Here is a 19,977-nt window from a genome sequence, read left to right on the forward strand (position 1 = left end):
GGCAGGCAGTTTGCTCCTGACATGTTTGTCACTAATAATTCTGTCATTAATAATTCTGGAGTCTACTTTTTTGTCTTCTAAATTTCACTTAGAGGTGAAAATATAATGTTATCTGCTATGTGGCGGATGATTCAATAAAAATATCCACCTTCAGCTGTGCTACAGTGGGACCTAAGAATGAAAAGCATAACATTTCCATTGCATCTAACTTGTTTAACACTTAACAGGCAGAGCTCATTTAGAGTTACTGTACAGGTAATGCCTTAAAGTGTATTTCACTGATATATATATAACTGTTTTAAAAGTGCATATTAAACAGAATTCCCTTTTTCCTCTTGACGTCTTAAAAGGTTATCCTTTGCAGAGCGAGGCCGACTTGATGAATGGTTATTGTTGAACAGGAGCAAAATATATATCGATCAAGGGCCATAATACAGTAGATTAATAGAGCAGTCATGTGATTATTTTTTTCAGTCTGTCTGCCTTTTGATGCTCCAGGGAGTCTGCTGCCTTCTCTCTGATGTCATGGATGCAGTGAAAGAGTAAGTTTAGACAATGCTGAAGAAAGAGGACGTACTATAGCATCTGTTAGCTCATAAGGCTGATGATGATTTATCGCGTCTCACCTGATGTAAGAGCACTCTGAGTGTCACGTAATTAAATTAATAATGTAAACTGCCCGATAACCTCGCAGCGGCAAGGCAGTGAACCAGAAACCTGGCTGTTTCTCTCGCTGTAAACTTTGCAAAGAATAGTTCCACACTGCAAACTTCACAGTGTCCAGAGGATACTGTTGCAACATGGAGCTGATCACTCTGAGAGAGAAGAGAGAAGACAACAAAAATATACAGGAAGGGGGAAGAAAATTCTTTGAAGTTTTTTCTTGATCGGAAGACACTTGCATTGGGGCTACTTTCAGTTATGGATTGACTGGCAACTCCGGAGCCAGTCATGTCAGCTGTCCATCAAACTGTCAAAGCACAAAAGTCTGGCTCCCGAGCCTCCATGACTACGCACTGCGAGCAGCTCAGGACTACCAGGGGCCAAGCACATTAAAGCACTCGCCTCTCCTTCATTACCAGAGGGACACAATAGCTCTGCCTGCCAAAACCCCTGTGAATTCACACCCTGTTCTAAATTACATGTACCTGCAGCCCAATGTGATACAATTAGGAGTTGATTATGTGTAAATCAAATGATGACAGCCTGACCGTGTGGCTGTCTGGCATGTTGTCATTCCCTGCCAGCCAATCCACTGCCTCGGGAGAGTGGTAATTGATTCCCAGGCCCCCTGTGGGAATGCTGCTCCCCTCATCTTGCATGGCACACTTGAACAAGTATCCCAGACATCAGAAATTTCACCAGGCGTACACATCCGCGTCATTATTTCTCTGTGAACTTTGACCTGCGACACTTTGCCGCTTGAAATGGAAGGATTTCTCCTGTTGCTCGGCGAGGGCGGAATATGGGGAGCAGCACATGATGTAAATGTCTACAAATGTGTGTGTGAATACATTTTGGCACATTAATTGATACTGAAAAGTGTTTTCATGTGTTATGCGTGTGTGTTTTCAGCCTGTGTGTGTATTTGTGGCTTGTGCCAAATCACAGACTCCTTTCTGAAGCCTCTTTGAAACATTTATGAGATGTGGAACCATTGTGTTTGTGTGTGCACGTCCTGATGTGTGCGCGTGTGTGTGTGTGTGCGTGTGTGTGTGTGTGTTTGCCTACTTCAAAGCCTAAGTGTGCATGTTAACCTTTACTTTTTCACTTTCTACCTGAAGCCCCAACGCTCACTGTGATGTGACTTGTAGCTTATTATTTGCTCATGATATCTGCTATGTTATGCTATTTTGTCGGCCTTAAGCATCAGATATTCTCCTATGAAGTGACTCATGAAAAAATATCGATGTAGCATTATGTTGTTGAGACAGGAAAGTCACAACCAATAATTTGGGTTACCAGAAAATTGGTATCAGCTAAATTTTGTTCTCTAAAAACCTGAAAGCTATAATTGGTTGGGATGACTGCTGCCTCACACACAGCTGCATGCCACAGCTGGACAGAAAAGTTAGTCTGGGAAATCTAAATCAACTGTCTTTTAATTTTGGAGGAATCTGCCACTAAAAATGAGAATTTTAAACAACTTTTTTACTCTGTTGCTCAAATATATTTCAATATAACATATGCTGAAGGAAAATAAATACACAATTTACTCAAACATCTGTTACTGAGAAATTAAGACAGTATAAACAGAGTTCAACAAGGAACAAGAGGGGGATTACACACGCAGTATAACCTGTGAGTGTGTCACAAAAGGTATCTTGTGAGAGCAATCCAGTAACCAGTGTGGGAGCTATGAGTGCGCTTCATTGAGGATTAGGTCTTTCAGAATCACTCGTCCACAGATCTCTGCCAGTATTCCCAGTGAGACTGATTATCCAGGCCTGTCACAGACACAGAGGATAATTACAGGGTCTCCCTTAGGTCACTGCTCTCTCCATGCCCCACGAATGGAAATACACTGCTGAGCGAGATGCCAGAGATGACTGGGAGGGGAACACAGGTTACTCTCTCACGTCCGCACACACACAGCAAAACCACAGACAAACAATTTTTCCCTCCTCTTGTTGCTGCTGTCGTTGTCTTTCTACATTTTCCACCACCGTTCTCGTATTTCTCTCCTCCGCTCCTGATCTGCTATATCAGGTCTTCCTCTTCTTCCTCAGACATGCTCTCAGTTAAGCTGTCTCCCCCTCTCTTTCAGGTGTTCACATTTCCACCTTCCACTTTGTTTCATATCACCTGTGTCAGCCCTACCTCTCCCCCTAGTGGCCTTTTCATAAACTACACAATGGCAACTCAGGACACCACAAACTCATCTTCCATGCAGTCCGCAGAAGTAATTGCCATTCCTGTTGGTGGGTGACTGGGACGTACAAAAGATAGGGGAGAGGAGGAGGAGAAAAAAAAGAGCTATGGATAGAAACTCCACAAGGACAAAGTGACACTGGAAGAAATCCTAGACCTCCACTTGTCCCAGAGCCCCTACAGGAACATAACACCAAAGCCCCTTTTCCTTCCAAAATAAAACTGCCTGCAGACTGAATCCTCTTGATAACACCACATGTGTGTGTGCTAAAAAAAAAAAGGACTAAACAAATAAACTTTTCAACCTTTCCGAGCCAGAAATTGTTTTGTGTAGAGCCACAAAATGCAGCAAGATTTTTTTTATGTTCTTGAAACAGGTTTTTAAACTTTTTAAGGGTTTTAATTGCTATTGCAGTTTCAAGTTTCCAGGCTGCTGTTGCTGGTGGCCAAATGGATTGTAGCATTCAGTCAACACACTGGAAGAAATGAAAGCAATGACATCACTGTTTTGTTCAGCACTGCACTGATAGTGGCTCCCATAAATAAATGATAAGGCACAGGCTGAGCCAGGTTGGGTCACGGGGTGTACTTGTTCATAGGATAGGTTTGACCCAATACGTCTAGTCGTCTGAGAGAAATCTATGAAAACTAGCAGCGAAACGGAAACAAGAGACATGGAGACAAGTGAGGGAACGAGAGCGATTGGGGGGGACGGGAGGCAAAAAATAAAGACGAAGACAAAGGAGAAGACACCAGAGTGCATTACAGCTGTGTCATTTACTTAAAAGAAAACGCACCCCACTCCATTTTGTCCTCTGTGACGAGCTTTAGAGACATTAGCAGCATTTAGGATCACTTCAGAGCCAACCGTGTGCACAGTCCAGGACCCCACCCTCCTTTCACCCTCTCACTGTGTGTGGCTGCTTAATTATTGATGCTTATGTATTGCTGATTTTGGTCTTTGTGTTGTCCCCGGTGGATGCTCTAGTAAGGCGGATGGAGGTATTTATCTAACTCAGAAAGTAGGGCTCTATTCCTCATCCTGTCCGCACACCGCCAGGCCATCCCAATGGATATGACCTCAGCACTGCCGCACCGAGAGGACGTTCTCACACACGCAGGAGAATATGTTTTCATTTACCACTGAAATTATATACAGGACGGCACAGAGAGCTGGGATTCAGTCTACACTCATTCATAAGCCAGCTCTGTAAGAAAATGGTAATAAGGTGGGCCATAATGTTGGAGAATCCATCACAAAAACATACACTGCTGCCCTTAACCTGTAGTTTGCACCGATAATTAAGCATTTTTTATGTTTCCTTCTTGATAAATAATTCAAAATTCATTCATATCTCATAGTACACATTTATTTTCAGTATAATTTTGTTGAATCTATTTTAGGTAATATAATGTTTACTGTATGTTAAGATAGAACAATATCATACTGTCCACAATACAAGCACTATGTAGGTACCAAACTGCTGGATTTGTGCTCTCATGTTTCAAGGAAGCGCAATGGTGCACTCTTGTGGTGAAGATGCATTATTGCTGCTTTTGGTAATTTATATGACAGTCAGTGGCTGTGTCACAAATCCATATTACAGATATTAATTCTTTACTGTATATACTTCTGCCAGTTACACTACACAAATGCACATCAGAATGTTTTAATATTTTTTTTTAGTTGGTTTCCAATATTTCTTTTCAGCTTGTTCACAACAACCCAAAATGTGTTATTTCTTTCCCCAGCTGTGGGCAGCACCTCCATCTCCTTTGTGCGTTGTTAGACTATGATGTTCATCACCAGTGCACTCAAAAATCAACTGTATTTAGTATGCATTGTCTGTTTTAAGCATGCTTAATCATTTTTCTATTGTCAACAAGCTCTATACTCAAAACCAGCTTAGAATCAATATATGTTATGTAATTGGGACATGCCTGCTTGTATACTGCATACTGGTACACCATGTACTATTTGTCATAGTATACTGTTTTTGCTTAAATATACTTAATAATAATAATAATAATAATAATAATACATTTTATTTAAAAGGCACCTTTCAAAACACCCAAGGTCACCTCACAGAATATAAAATAACATACAGAACAAGAGAGGCGAATTGTGCACACACACACACACACACACACACACACACACACACACACACACACACACACACACACACACTGTGATAAAAAACAGTATGATTGTTAAGCAGTGGGAGAAGGGGTGCAGAGGGTACAGTCAGTGTTAAAGTGCATAAGCCAGCTTAAACAGGTGAGTTCTGAGATGGGATTTGAAGGATGTTATGCTGTCAGACTGTTGGATGTGTGAGGATACTTAAAATACTTAAATGTTTTACACTAACAGAAATGATAGAAAATGTGCTAGAAAACAGATAGAAACCTGTCAGTTCAACTGTAGACTTAAGCCTCATCCTACCTACTGGGGCACCCACTACCCACAGACCCCCCAGAGGTATATTTCTTGCCATATCTCGCAAGTGGGTTATTCTGTCATTCCAGTTTTTTAGGACTTTGTCACTCAATTTGTTGCTAACGACTTCATGTAATTGTTTTCTCTTTCTGTTCTAATGAGTGCTTTTTAAAAACACCAATGTCTTGAAGTCGTGGGGGAAGCAGGGGCACTCATCAGTCAGTTCAGGTCAGTCATTTTGAAGGAGACAAACATTAGATGCAGCAGACACAGATTTCTTCATTTGCTCTGTCTATGACCCTAAATACTGCTCCTCACTCAAGTAAGATCATGTTCAAAGTCAGAAGTACATAACATTATTTCATAGTAAAATGTTTTATGACTATCATATTTAATTGATTAAGTCAAGAAAAACTCCACCTACTGCTGTGGACGTCCAAAACTCGGCTGGAAAATCTATTCGATGTGGTAGGCCTTCACTATGCTCCTGAAGACAGGATGGCAGGAAATGATTGCTCCTCCTATCACATGCCAGTATGCCCCGAGCATAGCATGAACCAATTCACGTGCCTCATCGTCAGCCTGCAGTGTGTGGTGTTCACAGTTCTATGCAAACACCATTCATTTTACATCATGTACAAATTGAAGAATCTAAATTCAAATTATATTTATTCAAGCTTTATTTTTACAGGTGGTCATGCATTGGCCCATGAAGCCAAAAAACCTCTATTTCAAGATATAAAATTACCTGGATCTTCTGCAACCATGGGCCCACAGACAAAGCACACCAGTGTTTCCTTTCCTTCTTTATAGTGATTTTCCTGGTTCATGACAACTGTATCATGAGGGTGAATTTTTTAATAACCCACCTGATTACATTTTATTAAGGTTTAAAGTTATGCGTATGTAAGAGCGAGCGACTCTGAGTAGCAGGCTGTCTGATTTTTGTGTGCTCAGCTTCTCTGTCAGATCCACCCCTCGCTCCTCCACAGTGGGAGCCTCTCACCCGAATAAAGTCACTTCCAGCTCCAAAAAAACCAAGATGGTGACGGCCGAAGTGCCGAACTCAAGACTTCGAAAAGGGGAGTCTCTGGACCAATGGGTGACGTCTCGATAGCTACGGCCATTATTTTTACAGTCTATGGATTTAAATGGGGGCTGTTAAAGTGTTCATAATGAGAACATTAAAAAATAAATACATTTAAAATAGCCCCTGATTTACAGACATGTCTTTCACAATGCAAGTCTATACAAAAAAGTCTATTTGGGTCCAATGGCGTCACATGATGGACCTGGAAGTTGTAGTTCTATGGTTTGGCCAGGTTTGGTTTCAAAGCCCGGAGTTGTTCCCGGGGGCTTGGTGAGAAGCTCCTCCATTTCTTTTGTGCATTGCACTGTGGGAGCATCCATCAACAGCACGCTTAAAATTTAGTTGTTTTTTTTTTTTTTTGGATAACAGGATAAATCATTTTACCGGAATAAGCATTCTACAGTTGTGCCACATAGGTGAAATTCAATCTCTCTTTTCACTATGTATTGACTATTTTTCATGTGTGTGTGTATTAAATCCGATACTGGCATGCTTTGTGAATCAAGAATCTGTGATCTCCAACAGTCTGAGTAGAGCTACTTTCAGGAAAAATACTCTAAGGCCATTTTATCCCGCAGCCTTCCTCTCTCAAATAGAAGATACGACCTATAGGTCTCCTACTGCCAGTCTCCGAGCTGCTCAATAGATCTTATCAAACAGATCTGGTTACACAAGCTGTAGCTCTAAGAAGGTGGAGGACCTCCAAAAACAATATTAGCAGTATTGACATCTTTAATGTGTGGCAGAGGTCTAATCCCAGAGGCCACCGCACTAATGGGGAAATATTGAGTGTTGCCAGAACAGAGGTTTTCTTCTAATCTGTCCATTATGTGCTTTGGACAACCACTTTCACCAGAGGTGAATGTACAGAGATGGATAGGAGATAATGTGATCAATTTTGATACAATAAAAGGGGTGATAACTCAAAGTCGGTCACACTCTCTGATGATTAGCTTGGGCCTGTATGAAAGAATACTATTAAACCAAGATCTCTGAGCCATTTCCTCTCTCACTCCCTCTTTCTATGGTTTGCAGCGTAATCCAATCAATGCAACCATTTTCATCTTTCCCCATTTCATCCCTGACTTATTGCAACAGACGAAAATCTTTTCTGTGTCACTCATTTTCCAAACTTTTTTCTCTTGAACCTTACCGGCAATTGGCTATTTTCCACATTCCTCCAGTCCATTAGCTCCACCTTTTCACATCAGGACACCTGAGAGAAAGCAGGACGAGTCATTAGGATGTAGGGCAGCAAGCAGCAGGCTCCACTCTTTAAGCTCGTACACATAGCTTCGCACGTTTGACTAAATAAGAGAACTGGCAGGATGTGAGAGACAGTGAGGGAATGGGGGAGCTGAAATTGGGTGATTGAAGAAGACGCATCCAGTTCTCTGATGCATAACTAAGACAACACAGTGGGTCTGTGGTTTAGCAACACACAATGCTCTTCTTTAGCCCTGGGCTCTATCGCAGCACCCTATCTCTCCTCCACATCCAGCCACGCTGGGTCCACACATCAGCCCAGCCAGCCAGCGGATGGCACTGTAGCTGGTGATAACACAGTGCATTGTCTGAGTTTGGAACATGTTTGGCTACAGTCTTGTGCTGCAACTCCAACTAAAGCTGCTGTTGGGTAGGAGAAGGTGTGCAGAGTTTATGGAAGAGGGACAACTGTGGAGGTATAGCAAAATCACATTTGTCTTTCAGGTGTAGTGAAATGTAGGGCTGCAACTAATGATTATTCTTATAGTCATTTAATCGGCTTTTTTTTTTTTTTTTTTTTCTATAAATCAATTTGTTTACAACATGTTTTAATACTGACACATGCAATTTCAAGTTTTGTTTTGAGTCCAACCACCTATCCAAAACCCAAAGCTATTCCATATACAATGATTTTGGCCTTTTATGCTTAACAGTGACTTCAGCTGTTTATTGATCGTGAATTTCTTTGCAGATTACTATTTTATAAATTGATTTGTTCAATGTTTCAGCTCCAATGAGTTAAAATTGCAGTCAAATATCCGTGGCGGAATTCTTTCTGTATCACTTCTCCTTTTCAGTCTCTTCTACCTAAAGTCTGGCCACAATGCCAACCTGACCCCCCTCTAACTTCAAACAGACCTTATTATTGTAAAAATTAAGATTATTTTCCACATACAAAGACTCACTTAAACTGATTTTAAGCCCAAAATCTCTTATTGTAGTTTGCAAAATTGTTTCCCTGTACACAGAAAATGCTCTAAGTTTCCTCACTGAGTGAAAGCAGAAGCTGTGATCATCTTGAATTCAGTCATTTACAGTAAACAGCGGCCCATTGTCACTCCAGAAAAAGAAGAATTAAACGTCCAGAGGCACTGTCTGCTTACACAGATAAAAGGCATTTAACTGAATAATGTGCACAGATCTTTATTGAGTACTAATTGACTATTTCAAACACTCAGGTTCTGCTGTTTGGTAAACTGCAAATGGTGACTGATACAGAGGAAAGAGGACCTGGCCTTTCCACCCGTGTAAAAAAAAAAAAAAGGTTTGTGATGTGTGAACACTACTCATGAAGACTTTAGATGTTGTGTTTTGTGAGTTGATGTCTAATATTTTGTTGCATTCTTACCAGTAGCAAGCAAAAGAATAGCATTAGATGAGCTAATGTTTCTACAGACTCACTTCTTCACTTAGTGGTTTCAGGAGGAAATACGGGCAAAAGCGTGCTGCATATTCTTCTTGTTTGGTTTTTAATTGCGGTTGGCATCCAAACCGTTGCAACTACTGGATTCAAACTATAATCTCCAATGAAACAAAATAATATCAACCTCTTCCCATCCATAAATTCTCTATTTTTCAGGTGTTTGAGCAAGCCTAAAAGCTTATCTCTGCTGCTGCACAACCACACCAGCATTTATTACCACTACCAAAAAGGCCAAAAACATCACCAGATCCTTAAAAAAGCAAATTTCCTCATGCTTCCTGATTGATTTGTCCTGTCCTTAAACTTCCTATCTCACACCATACCTTGTCCTACAGCCTCCTTATACTTCTAACTTTTCTTAGTTCTAGCCCTATTATTTCTGTGTCCCCTGTGTTCCCTACATTTACCACATGGGGCAAAATCGCTAACACTATTCTTACACTTGTAGCGATTTGGGAACACACTGCCTTACTGAGTACGACACCTGTTCCAAAAACACTATCTGGCAAGTACTTCAAATCAAAGTGAAGTATAACAGACTTAGTCTCAAACTTTTCATTAACTTCTTTGTCAAACCTTCTTTCTAAAGCTGTCTGTCACCCCTCTACACTCCTCCTGCATGCACTCTGCTTGAGACTCAACTACACTTTTTATTTGAGAGCTCTCGTTACTTGGAAAACCTGCCTCTGGGTACATATCCATCCCACCAACCCACCCACACCCAGAACTGTGACTTTCAAGACTTTTTCCACCTGACTCTTTGACGTGCTTTCAGCGACTATCAAGCAGGATTGTTTTACATCAACCAGTTTAACTTTCCTACTTCCTTCCTAATCCATCTCGCCACAATGTGCTTTTCTGACAAAGCTCCACATCTGCCCCCCTCCCTCTTACCACCATGTAAAGAGTGCTGCAGGCCGAGACACCTGCTTAAAAGCTCCAAGAGCACACCATAGTGAGACAAGGCTGAGATTGACTACTGTGTGTTATTGAATTATCCCTTGATTTTGTATTTATGTAAAAATATATTCTATGTATTCTATTTTTGGTATCATTCTATGATCATTCCACCCACATCCAACTACAGTAGTTACCTGCAGCAGGATGGTTAAAAAAAAAAAAAAAAAAAAGGCAGCTAGTCGCTTTCTGAACTCGTTGGCCTTAGTGCACGTCTTGATGTCATGCATGGAAAGTGATAAATACCACAGATGGTTGAGTGCATTTTAACTCTTATGCCTCTTTGTTGTAAATTCTAAGTTGCTGCCAATCAAATTGATAAAATGGAACTGGGGTGATGTGTCACTCTCTGCCATATGCATCTCTGGCATAATTTATGGTAGAATATTCTAACCAGCTGCAAATTAAAGGTTCAGGTCTAAGCTATAAATATGTTTTAATGTACACAAATGTCTTCTAAAATGAGGTCATCTGCGATTAAAGAACCAGAAAACATGAAAATTTAGTAGACTATTACTCCTTTTAAGTTGTACAGGATGGGTCTACTGGTGAGTAATTTATGTTGGAAATGTGAGACGGAAACAGCAACATTTCTACATGCAATCTGGGAATGTAAACTGGTTATCCCATTTTGGGAAAAAGCTGTGGATCACACAGGTAAGTGGTTGGGTATGACGGTACCTAAAGCACCAACGTTATGCCTTATGGGGCACCAAAGAAAGTTACTGAATGTATCAAAACATGAACTTCTTATGATAAATGTAGGGGCCGTTGCAGCTGCTCAAATGATCCTTAGATGTTATGTTTGAAATTGTGTCATACGAACTTGTTAGCTAGGGTCAGTAATGGAGCTGAAGGCTTTAAGAGGTCATGGGCAGGCTTTTTTGTATGTAATATGTCTGTTGAACTGTAAATGTGGTGTTTAGTCGTACCGCTGTGGTTGCTAAATTACTATTATGGGTATAAGAATGTGTAGCTACCAGGTGCCTGTGGATATGTTGAGTTCCAATAACAGTACTGTCAGTTTGACGGTTTTAAAACAGTTTTAATCTCTCAAAGCTGAGTTATTTTGGATTGCACATATGCCAGTCAACCTCCGTCACAGCCAGCTACCATCACTCATCACCAGTGGCGATTGCTCTAAGACTGCAAGGGAAGCTCAGCTTCCCCTAAAATGTCAAAAAATAAGTGGTCAAATATGTACTGTTGTGTTTACATTTCATTGACTAAATATGTGCTAGAACGCGTTCAACTTTTGTTCAGAATCAGCTACTTATCACAGGTCACTGACGTGACTTTTTTCTCATTCATTCCGGTAGCGTCACAGTGCATTAAACAGTGGAAGCTCAGCGTCCAAAGACTTCAGTGGGGAAGCATAGAGTGAGTTGTTCCACTGCAGCGAAACTAGACAGTCATTGGATAATTGCTCGGTTTTGTCCCGCCCATCGGACGCTCAGCGTCTCTGGGGGTCTATGGGACAGTGGGCTGGCCTCAGCTGGCCTGAACGCTGGGCTTCTGCATGATGATTGGATGATCTGTCTGAGGCTGAATCCCTTTTTGATTGACAACGAAATGAGCAAATCAGCAATCTTGAAATATAAACCACCACCGGAGCATTTTTCAGTTTCATTCTGTTGTTCCAAGTTGATCTGGAGACTTTTCCAATCCTCTTAGTGACTTTTTCTTTGTTAAAAACGACTAGCTACAAATCTAGCATCTTTTTCTGGTGTTATTGGAGACTGTACTCCTGTTTGGAGACTCTGACTTCTGTCGCTTTGCAGTTACTGTCCCCAACGAGCAGCGAGTGCTGCTGTGAGCCCCTCCACTGTCCCAAAGCACTCACAGGCGGTCACACTAGTCTCGCGCAGGAGCCCCAGAGGGTAGAATTTACGTATAAATAAACAGACACATTTTATGATGTAGGCCGAAAATGAGCTTCCCCTCCTTGAAAGATCAGCAGCCACCACTGCTCATCACAGACTTTCAAATCTTCATCATAATGTACTTGATGCCTATGTCTATTAACTAGATGTGATATATTTCCAACAGTTTTACAAATCGTTTTGTCCTCAGACCACATTTTACTTTCAGTGCTATAAAACTGAAATGTTACCCTCACCAAAAAAGACTGACTTACAGATGTTTTAACAAAGTGCAGGTGAAGAAAGCAACATTTTAATGTTACATTTTTGTTTCTGTCGCCTTCAAAAGAGCAGAAAATAGCTGTGTGCCAACCAACCGCTGTTGCCAGCCAACCTCAGTCTCCCCTAACAATAAAAAAAAAAAAGTCTGAAATAAGTCAATCATGAAAAACTCTCCACTTTTCCACCGTTTCACCGGAGTGTGACTGAAGATGAGGAATAAAGGTGCACAAATAAAGCTTAACTCATTTTAACAAAAGACAGGCTTTGGTCTCTGAATCAAATAATTAGTGAGGGCAAAAGGGAAGGAGAGAACCTGAAATGAATGCAGCATTTTCAGTGACTCTGTTTTCTTGTCGCTCATTGTTTCCCACTGTCATATTATTCTGCATTTTTCCCTACTGAGCTGCATGCTGAGACCTTTCTACCCCTGCCTGTGACCTTTACAAATTTTGCCCTTTGCCGCTGCTTTGTGTAATCTGACCTTATTAAACTTTACTTTATACCATGTGGTCACAAGTGAGAGTCAAGTCCTCATCTGAACACCATGTCAGTGCCATTCTTCAAATGGAAACAAGCACAGGCACGGAGGACACTCATTAAAGTCAAAATTCAAGTCTAATTAAAGTATAAACACGGAGTGAGACACAACACAAAGAGAAGGAGCAAGGTGGAGACGCAGAAAGAGGGAGAAGGTGAGACAGAGGGAGGCAGAAGGGAGATGCAGGCTGTTGACAAAATTCCAGCACACAATGACTCATTACTCTACATCTGTGTGTCTGGCAGGGTGGCACATCTTTACGCCACAGCAGCTGCCCAGTGCAGTCTAGCCAACCTTCGATACGCTTTACCAGCCTGCAGGGTGGAGACACCATGCATAATCTGTGCCTCGCTCTGTTTGTCTCTTACTCTCTCTGCAGGGATTTCTCCTCCTTTACTACACACAGAAAAAACATAAAAACTGAGGTGTATAATTAGGAACACGTGGAGGGCTGAGCGTATACTTATCAAGGGGGAATGTATGCTTACGTTTTTAAGCCATGCTAGCGGCACGGCTCTAGGTTCTGCAAAGCTGGTCAGTCAGTCCTCTTTGGTCCAGACTGAAATCATTTCCACGGAAAATGATTTCCAATAAATTTTGTACAGACATTTATGGCTCCTAGAGGATAACTCCCAATAACTTTGGTGAGCTCCTGACTTTATTGACACTTGGTTCAAAGTGAAATATTTCAACAGCTAACAATCACAGTGAAATCTGTAATATCTTTGGTGAGCCCCCTCCTTTCCATCTAAAGCCACCATCAGGTCAAAATGGCAGCACAGTAGTGCAGTGGTTACTGGAATTGTCGCCTCACAGCAAGAGGGTTCGTGGTTCAAACTCCGTTCTGAGTTTGCATGTTCTCCCCGTGTCAGTGTGGGTTTTCTCTGGGTACTCCGACTTCCTCCCACAGGCCAAAGACATGCAGGTTAACTGGACTCTAAACTCTAAATTGGCCGTAGGTGTGAATGTGAGTGTGAATGGTTGTCTGTCTCTATGTGTCAGCCCTGTGATAGTCTGGTGACCTGTCCAGGATTTACCCTGCCTCTCGCCCGATGTCAGCTGGGATAGGCTCCAGCCCCCCGACCCCCAACAGGATAAACAGTTACGGAAAATGAAAATGCAATGAATGAATCAGGACAAAATGTTAATTTGTCCAATACTTTCACTTAAGACCAAATACTTGCAGCCGTTTTGGGCCAGAGCCCAATTAAAATCTCAAAAGTCTTTTCAGTGCGTGAACAGATGTTTGTGGCACGATCTCCGACATATGCCTTCTCCTACAAAATGTTCAGCACAGCCCTAAAACTGGCTCATATGTCACAAACATTAAAGCTCCAGTGTGTACGATTTAGGATGACATGTTGAGATAAATGGAATATTATATTCATAGCTATGTTTCCATTGCATAAATGGATTCATTCATTCATTCATTCATGTTTTCATGCTGAGCACAGTAATTCTAGCACATGCTTGGCACATGGGGGAAGTTTCAGTTGGTTGCAATCTGCAACCTCACCACTAGAGGCCACTAAATCCTACAGGCTAGACCTTTAAACATAGATTGTAAAACATTTCTCCTCATGAATGAGATGCAGGAGTCGGGATGGAGTGATGGCAACACAGTCTATACACTATTCATGGCATTATACAAACTATAAGGTAAGAAATTGGAGTGGACTGGCTTGATTCAAGTCCTAGGGGAATTATGACAAATTTCAGCCCAGCTTGGCCTAATTATGGTTGGTCCAATCGGGTCAAAATCAAAGCTTGAATACCATCTAAACATCAGCATGTTAGCATTGTCGTTGTAGTATAAGTACAGCCTCACAGTGCTGCCCAAATACTACTATAGTAGAAGATACTCGATAATGTGGTAACTATCCTGTCCTCTGTGTTTTTTAGGCCATCGTGTGCAGTTTTGCAAACAAATCAGCAGGGCTGCTTTATATCAAAACTGGATTTTAGCATCAGTGTGAGGAACTACCTTGATATATCAGGTATCTATATATTATCTGTTGCCACATCCTTGTAGGTGACACTGTATTAAGAACTATCAACAGCTTCCTGAAGAGAGCAACAATAACCTTTCCACTCCAGAAAAGATTTACCCAAGCAAGCACACACAAACACCCTAAAGCACATAAAATAAGAGCAGGGTCTCGGGAAAGAATGACAGGATGATATTCACATTTGCTCATCTGTACATTTTTTTTTCTTAAAGGTCTCACTGACAAAGATATATTTAAACTACACATTAAAGAAACCATTAGACATCCCTCTGCCTCTTTGCACAGGCTGAAACCCCCACTAGGCTTTCAAGAAGGATCAAGGCAGAATTAACCAACTTCCTTCCTCATTACTTGAAGTAAAAATAGATCTGTCAGTGTTGGATTGGTAATGACAACAGGGCGGGTAACATTTTTTCCCCTTTTATCCAATCATGCTCCTGATGTCCTGGAGGATGGCTGACAGAAAGATGGATGAATCTTTTGAGGGTTTGATGGCTAATTCTATCAAGGATGTAGTCACCATCTTCAAAATGCGATTAAAAATTCCAGCTAAAATTACTTACAGTGTCTTTTAAATGTTCTGGCCCTTTGGTGATCTCATGCCAGTCTGCAACACCATTACAGTGTTCTCGGACCCACCTTGCTTATCATCATCAATTTTTGTTTTGGAAAGAATTTTTTTCAAAGCATATACTGGCCATTTACTCCAGGTTTAGGTTCTGTAATTTGCAGCATCATAATTACATTATCTGTAATGACTGAGGCAACATTTTGATACCTAGATTCCTAAAATGTACGTACTCTCAATCCCTCACAATAAACAGCATGGGTTGAATTGTAAATTAAGAGAAGCACTTCATCATACAATCCAGTAAAATTAAAATCCATAGCAGTCCCATCCCAGAAGAGTCTCTAAGAAATATCTTGAAATCCTGTTATATGACCATTTGTTCCGAATTTCCAACCCATGTAGCCACGTCTTCGTTTAAAAATTAAAAACATACATCAGGTGTATTGCACTTCGACTAAATTAGTGACTCCAATCTGAAATCACTCTTCTGTAAAATTAATGGATTTGCGATGAACCTCAGTTCACGGTGCTGAGCCACATTTAGAGTTGTGTGCCTGGTAGGCCATGAGGGATTCAGGCTGGGGGTTATATTCAGCTCAGCTGAAACTGCCAGACTTTGGTTGTTCATATTTTTAGCACTGGTGATATGAATGCCATCCATCTGAAACAGGAAGTAAAGCTAACAGAAAAACACATTAAAAGACACATTTAACGCATGACTCTTGACTCTTGACAAAGACATTCAACAGCCTTTCACTAATAGCATAGTGCTGAGGCTCCTCACAGGAGCAGTGCAGTTATTTATTGTTGCTCAGATGAATTATACACGTTTAAATAAATATCTTAGCTGCTGTTTAGTTTATTTCCCAATCTGCCATTCCAAGAAACAAAGATTTGACCTGAGGGCAAAAAATGTAAAATGCCATTAATGCCACTCATCTCCACAATGCTGTTTCAAAATTACTCTTGTCTCCAAATTAATGTGGTAATATTTAATTAGTGCTGAGAGACTTCATATATCAGTTTCAGTCATGCAGCGCTGATTAGAAGAGTTTTAATTGAGACAGACAATTGTAAATTTTTTTCTTTAATCCCTTTTCCCTCAGTAATAAAAGGAAATATGATTTAAAAGACTATTACAAATATGAGAGGAAAAAATACAATGGAGGGTTTTTTATAAACTGAAAAGGGTTGAAAGGGACTATTATTCTTGTTTGAGAGGAAACTTTAATGATCACCATGAGGAGACTGGAATATGGCTGCAGCAAGAGTGATTCATTAGGACACACCAGATTCAGGCAAACAAATACAAAACAAACTTATATAAACCGATAGAAACATATGTTGTTGTTTTTATTAAGAAAACTGCAGTGGATGAAGGAGTATTACTATCATGTATGATTATATTTGAGAGTTTGGATACAAGTGTTACAAGATTCATGATTGCTCACCTAAAATTGGATTAAACAGCCCAGTTGCCAGGAGAAAATGTTTGCATTACACATTTCTGCAGACCATGAATATGTTACATTTGCACGTTTCATATCATATCAATATTTCTTTCTAATGATAACAAATAAGCTGACTTTGTCACTGGGAGGTGGAAATGGCGGTAGATGGCCTGTCACCTTGGCAAGATGCTTGCTAAGCTGCAGACACCTGCAGACCACTGTTCGAAACCAAATACAAGAGTTACTTTTTGGCAACCCTTTGTGGTCTTTCCACTGGTGCTTATGGCACGAAACCTGGGTGTTTTTAGCAGCACAGCATGGCATTTCTCTGCAGCATTTGTGCCACCAAACCTGAGTGTTTCATACCCAATCTGTGTGTGTTTAGAGGCACATTATGATGTTTTCCAGTGGCGTTTGTGGCACCAAACTTGGGTGTCATTTCACAACACTTTGCAGCATTTCCCAGCAGTGCTTGGGCCTCTGAACCTGGGTAGTTCTTACTAAACCTGGGTGTTTTGAGCGGCATATTGTGGCGAATCCAAGCAGCATTTGTGGCACCAAATCTGGGTGTTTCTTACTTAACCTGTGTATTTTTAGCTGCACATTATCACATTTTCCAGTGGCGTTTGTGGCACCAAACTTGGGTGTCATTTGCCAACACTTTGCAGCATTTCCCAGCAGTGTTTGGGCAACTGAACCTAGGTGTGTCATACCAAGCCAAAGTGTTCTGAGCGGCACATAGTAGCGTTTCCCAGAGGTGTTTGTGGCACCAAATCTAGGTGTTTCTTACCGAACCTGTGTGTTTCAAGTGGCACAGTAGCACTATTAACCAGTGGCATTTGTGGCACCAAACATGGGTGTTATTTACCAACACTTTGCAGAATTTCCCAGCAGCGTTTGGGCCACTGAACTTGGGTGTTTCTTACCTAACCTGGGTGTTTAAAGTGGCACATATAGTAACATTTCCTAGTGGCATCTGTAGCACCAAACCTGGGTGTTTCTTACCGAACCTGTGTGTTTTAAATGGCACATTATGACACCATTAACCAGTGGCATTTGTGGCACCAAACTTTGGTGTCATTTACCGTCACTTTGCAGTATTTCCCAGCAGTGTTTGGGCAACTGAACCTGTGTGTTTCATACCAAACCTGGGTATTTTGAGCAGCACATTGTGGCGTTTCCCAGCAGCATTTGACCAACTGAATGTGCCAAGTGATTTTTTGTGCCTGAACCAAACAACACCTTCACCACAGTGTTGTCAAAAAACATAAAGTTTCAACATATCTGCAACAAAATAATGTACAAATAATGAGCATCTGTGCTTTGCAGAAACATACAATACAAACATTTTTTTCTGGCACTTGAGTTATCAATGTATGTATCATTGTGCATTCTGACTAGAGAAAGAAAAACATCACCAATAGAGCAAACAGGGATTTAGGGAGAAAAAGCGAAATAATGTGGTTTGCAAAATTCTAATTCTGACCAACAAGTCTACAAAAAGCCACTTTATATCAATGAACAAAAGTCTCTCAGCTTAAAGTAATTCAACACTAAACTCCTTTACAACCACAAATGCTGATAGAATACACAGGTTGTGCTGTGTGGATTTAGTACTGGCAACTGCTGCCTTCACAAAAACTCTGATGATAGAGATATCGTGTGTAAAAGCTGGCTTATGATCAGTAATTTATGCACAGAGGACAGAAATGCAGCAGTAAATGCTTATAAATATACTGATGCAGAGAACAATCCAGGATACTTGGTAATCTCAGGTCAGTACAGACGGTCTGCTTCAACACTTTCCCAGTTTGCAGAGACTTAAGGGCCATTTAGAAATGGAGGAGTCTGCTGGTGGGTGGAGCAAATTTCAACCAAGAGACCTTCATGCTGCCACCTTGGGGTGTTTAAGCAGATGCCTAATATCACCATAGAGGCAGTGGGAAATGTTATGGAGGATGGAATTTGGGTTTATTTTTTGTCTCACTCTCTCCTGCAGCCTCCAGGTCGTCCAAGTCCAGACAATAGAAACATTATTTTTTCTCCCTGAAGTTTGGTGGAGATTCTGTTTTCACACCGCTGCAAAGAACAGTGAGCTGGCCACAACTGATAGAAATGATGCTACTGAAAAAACAGTATCCTGCCACCTCTTGTACAATATGTGTTTTATTAGTCCTGTCCAGCTTGTTGTTGATATGCACCCCCAGGTACTTGTACAATTACACCATGTCCACCTCCTCACCGTGTATTTTGACAGGTGTCACTGACTTCCTGCTCAGTAATAAGCAGCAAAGCCATTGTAAATGACAACCGTCATTCCATGAGGACAAATTTCCTCTTGATGAGGGGCCACTTCAAAGGTGACAACTGCCCGAGAGAATGACTTGTCACTGGATTGTTTGAAAAACATAAGAGTGACAGCCCATATGTGGCGCCTGTTTCAGTTGCCATCTCAGCCCAAATGAACACTTGCAGCACACACTTGGCTGTGGATTTCTCAATTGTTTTCCACTGCCACATAGCAAAAACACCAAATATAATAATAGCTTGTGGAACACTGGTGTTACATCTTCCAGGCAGAGATCCAGACATTTGTTCAAAGCAAGCTGCATTAAAACTGCTCCAGTTGGTGGTGGAGCTTGGCTGACTTGGTAATGTTATTTTCAATATTAATATTCCTTCTATATTTGATCTCATGAAATATACAAAACAGTCATTAAAAGCAACTCGAAATTGTTCGTTTATATATATTTTACACCGGCAGTGGTAAGGACAAAACCAGATGAAACAAAATCAAATCTTAAGCTTTTTTGAAGCATCAAATGTAGAACGTTTTTAGCTCAGCTGTGAAAAAGGGAGGTTGTTAGGGTGCTGATATCTGTCGAATCGTTGGTCAGTTTAGCCTAAAAGCTGCTGCCAAAAGACTTGTGGGTGTGCTCACACTTGCTTGTTTGGATTAAATGAAACAAACTCTGGTGTGATGTGTTTTGTTTGAACCATAGACTGCATAACAAAGATGGACGACATGGCTGATGGGACATGGACCAAAATAAAAACTCAAAGCACGCATCGATAAAATGTTGCTTGAAGATGCCTTCTGTCATTCTAGGTAGCTCTTTTCAAGCTGCTGTATGTTCACGATCAATGGCTCTGCTTGTGATTGGTCAGACAGTGGGAACTCGATGTGCCAGATTGCTACTACATGGACTCTGGCTCC

At 41.0% G+C, this 19,977-nt stretch overlaps 1 long non-coding RNA gene across 1 annotated transcript in view; it reads right to left on the minus strand.

Annotated features, from left to right (window-relative positions):
• Nucleotides 1-19,977, minus strand: part of LOC125880645 (uncharacterized) — a 113,843-nt gene that overhangs the window by 50,232 nt on the left and 43,634 nt on the right. The window contains exon 2 of the long non-coding RNA XR_007448136.1: nucleotides 7,555-7,617. This is a non-coding gene — a long non-coding RNA (uncharacterized LOC125880645). The remainder of the gene's footprint in view (nucleotides 1-7,554; nucleotides 7,618-19,977) is intronic.

The sequence above is a fragment of the Epinephelus fuscoguttatus genome, linkage group LG2 (genome assembly GCF_011397635.1).
Source record: "Epinephelus fuscoguttatus linkage group LG2, E.fuscoguttatus.final_Chr_v1".
NCBI lineage: Eukaryota > Metazoa > Chordata > Actinopteri > Perciformes > Serranidae > Epinephelus > Epinephelus fuscoguttatus.